The sequence below is a fragment of the Mus pahari genome, chromosome 15, assembly GCF_900095145.1.
Source record: "Mus pahari chromosome 15, PAHARI_EIJ_v1.1, whole genome shotgun sequence".
In the NCBI taxonomy this organism is placed as follows: Eukaryota; Metazoa; Chordata; class Mammalia; order Rodentia; family Muridae; genus Mus; species Mus pahari.
The window spans coordinates 11,614,576-11,618,900 of record NC_034604.1 but is presented as its reverse complement, the minus strand read 5'-3'; the positions used below and the strand labels follow the sequence as shown (position 1 = coordinate 11,618,900).

At 41.4% G+C, this 4,325-nt stretch overlaps 1 pseudogene; it reads right to left on the bottom strand.

Moving 5' to 3' along the window:
• Positions 1-2,600: 2,600 nt before the first annotated feature.
• LOC110333529 lies at positions 2,601-3,485 on the bottom strand (annotated as a pseudogene).
• Between the last annotated feature and the right edge of the window lie 840 nt (positions 3,486-4,325).

Genomic DNA, 4,325 nt, shown 5'->3' with positions numbered 1-4,325 from the left:
AGTGCAGAAGAGACCCTCCTCCTGGCTGCCTGTGGAAGACAGTCTACTCCAGTTGCCTTCAGACTGAGATGTAGAACTCTCATCTCCTCCAGCACCATACCTGCCTGGACACTGCCATGCTTCCCACCATGATAATAATGGACCGAACCTCTGAAACTGCAAGCCAGCTCCAGTTAAATATTTTTCTTTATAAGAGTTCTGTTGGTTGTGGTGTCTCTTCATAGCAATGAAACCCTAACTAAGATATATGCCTTCTGCTAATAGTGAAAACAACCTCGCAGGCATCTATAGCTGTCAATCACAAAACAACTAGACAAATTCTTTTTGGTTGAAAATCTATTTTTTCAAATTTAAAGAAGAGGACAGGAACTAACTCCTCTCGATAGATAGATAGATAGATAGATAGATAGATAGATAGATAGATAGATAGAATCTCTGATATATATTATAATATAGTATCTCTATATCTCTCTTCTAACATTACTATATTCAGTAGGCAGCATAACTAAAACAAAGGGGGCTAACTGTTAAATGTTATCTCAGATCCCTAAAGATAGAAAAGATATATCCACTATTTTATTATAACCTTATTTCCAACCAAGGTTACCTGCAAAATATTTTAAACTAATTAAAAGAATGCTTTAATGATCTTGAGAAAACATCATCATACAGTACATTTTCAGGCAGTTGCTGTCACTGTGGTGGTAGAAGGAGATAGCCAATCACAGAGAAGAATGGTTTTTCAAGGCTTACAGTCTTGAAGGTTTCAATAAATGTATTATTTATATATGAAGCCTTTGACTTAGATGCAGAACTACTGGTGCAGATGACATAGAGATATGAGGGGTTTTAAAAAAATGGAAAATCTATATTTTCTTGTCCCAAGACTTCTACTTCTGGATTATATAAACCTGAACCCCATAAAATCAATTTCCATCAAATGAAGAAATACAGGAGAAGGCTAGAATATGGTTCTCTCAGATACTGACCTGTCTTCTCTAATCCCAGCCGCTTGTGGTCCAGATTCTAGGTCCCTCATTTGTACCTGGCAAAGGTCCCAGCCCCATTCACTGTCTCTGGTTCACTCAGTTGCCCCCCCCCCTTAGCTAGATTCTGGGATCCTGGAAGCAAACCATCTGTTCTATCTTGAGTCATCTTAGGCTACCATCACAACGTAGCAGACTAGATAGCTTATGTGGCAGACATTTGCTGCTCATGGTACAGGAGGCTAAAGGTACAAGATCAAGGTCTAGCACAGTTGGTGTCCAGTGAAACCCCTCGCCTCAAGATGCAGTAGACAGACACTTTCTCATGGTTCTCACATGGACTTTGCTCTATACTACTGCAGAAGGAGAAAGGTGGACAGGTCGCTTTGGTGTCTTCCTTTTCTTATTAAAACTCCAACTCTTGAACATTAAGCCTCCTCTCTTTACAGTGCCATTTAGCTTTATTTCCAAAGTCACATTTACGATTGTGGCCTTGACATGTTTGTTAGTTTGGGAGGCTTATAAAAGAGTCTAAAACACTTACTTTATCTTCTTCATGGCTGCACCCGAAAAATTAATAAAATGATGGGTATACACTAAAGTTTTGGCTGAAGATTTAACCATCCATAAAGCTTTAAATAACTGCAGAATCCTAGACCCTCTGGAACCAGGAGCCATGGAGAAGGATTCCAGAAAGCCCTGGTTGTCACCAGTGTCTAGGGGTACCTCATGTGTACAGTTCACTGAGAGCCTCTGAACTCCATAATCTGTGTCTGCCCTCAGTCACACCCCTGCCCCACCCTCCTGTTCCTCACTTTCTGATGATCTTCATTCTTACTCAGCTGCAGCAGAGTTTTCAAATATCACTCAAATACTTCATGATTGCAAGTCTGCAGAACATTTCTTCATGCTTTATGCTCTTTAGTGTATCTACACCACCTGTAGCATAGGAATCTAAAAGTTCTCTTTGTTCACACACAAACACACACACTCACACATACACACACATACACACACACATACATGGACATACACATACATACAAGCATACACACATAATACATACACATACATGCACACACACATATATATATAAATACATATACAGACACACACAGACACATACATATACACACACACAGAGACATACCTGCACATATACATACAAATCTACATACACAAAAATGCACATACATACATACACAGACACACAGACACACACATATACATACACACACAGACACACACAGACACACACATATACACAGAGACACATACACAGACACACATATGCACCCATACACACAGATACATACACATAGATCCACACATCTACACATACACAAGACACACAGATATACACATAGACACACATCTGTACAAATTCACACACAATCTTTCACTGATATGTTTGCGTGTTCCTCATTGGCTCTTGTTCCCCATTCTCTAAGGTATTGTTCTAGTGTGTCCTATTCTTCTTTGGCCAGAATATCTAACTCAGTCCAATAATTGCAATCATTATTTCTTCTTTTTTTGACAGACGAATCTTTTATTAGAAAAAATTACTTGCAACAGTAGCAACACACGTTTCTTCAATCCAGACAACTCTAAGTTTCAGTCAGTTGCATTGAGAGGTGGCCCGTATACACCTACAACCACAGTGTAGTTTCATTCATAGGACTCTAACGTCAACTGCTCCTGGGGCTTCATGTTCTTCACTTCAGACACAAACACTGCTTCTGCAGAGGCTGTGGAGTCAATACAGTTGGCCTTAATGGAAATCACAAAGTATCCTCCATTCTGCAGGAAGGTGTGGGCATTCAGGGCCACTATCCCAATTTAATCAGATTGGGCCACATCGGCCAAGATCACATTCACCATTGCAATATGCATGTGTGGGTGCCAAGCATCTTCAATCACAGAAACAATGTTGGTCCTCTTCTTGGCCATGCTGATAGGATCATGGCCAGAGCGGTGGGAGAACTCAACAGGCCATCCAGGCAGAGGAAAGAGGAGATGTGGGAGACAGTGGACCAGATGTGGATCTGGTCTATGCCACCCAGGATTGCTGCTGTCAGCTTGGAGCAGAAGAGGTTGCAGGCTCCGTATTCAATCTTGTCACTCACTCTGAAATAGACTCTCTTCTCTCCACACACAGATTCTCCGGGTACCAGACTCTTTGTGACAAAATCATCTTCCTTGCCGCGACAGATAAAGACACCTTCATGCCCATGTGGCTCCACCATCATGTTCTTCTCTGACTGTTTCCTTTTTTGCCTCCCTGGCCACCTCCTCTACCTGGTTGTCACTAGACTGGAAGCCTCCACTTCAGCTTCTTCCTCTTCTACCTCCTCGGGCCCTGAAGCCACCATTTCTGCCTCAACCTCGACCTCCACCAAAGCTTCCTCCATCTCCTCTCTCTCCTCCTCTACTGCCTCTGTCACCAAATCCTCCTCAGCTACCAAAGCCTCCCCCACAGGGCCTGAAACCTGGCTTCATTACTGCAGAATCGTCACACAGCTCCAGCCATCAGAGGTGTCCCCAACTCCACCTCCTATCATTATTCCTATGAAAATAATACTAAAATCTTTAAAATACCTAAGTATACTTCTTATTTGTTTCTTCAAGACACATTTCTCATGAATGCCCAACTCACTTGTAAATTCATCATATTTGTTTATTCATCAATATTAAATAGTAAAAATGTGCCAGGCACCAGGCCCTATACTAAATTTTCAGGGTGTACAGCAAAAATAGCAGTGTTGCACCTTTTCAACATGCATAGTTTAACTAAGAAATGTAAGCAGGCAATTACAGTGTATGATTTTAAAATTCTGAGCATTTAGGCGGTAGTTCTGACTACCCCCTAAGGAAGTCAGAAGATACAGTTCCTGAACTCAGTACCAAAATATAAATAAAAGTCAGTGGGGGTGGGGGGAAGAGAGACTAAATGAAAGTGGCCACTTATTAATCCCTTTCTGTCATCATCCCTGTCTGCCTTTATAGGGGGCCCTTAGATACAAGGTTTAGGGCATTTTTCAGAAGCCAAAAGATACAAATCTCCCATTCTCCAACAATGCAAACCTGGGGTGTGGGAAGACACATGACTTGGGCATGGCCACCTAATGATCTTAAACACTCAAAAGTTTTGAGTTATGAAACATCCCTTTTTAACTTGCTTAGATTTAGAAAATATTTTATGTGCATGAGTGTTTTACCTGCAGATTTTTTTATGGGCACCACATGTGTGCCTGGTACTTGCAGAAAACTGAATTCCCCAAAATGGCTGATGGATGGTTGTGAGCCACCATATGCCTACTAGGAAGCAATTTGGGTCTT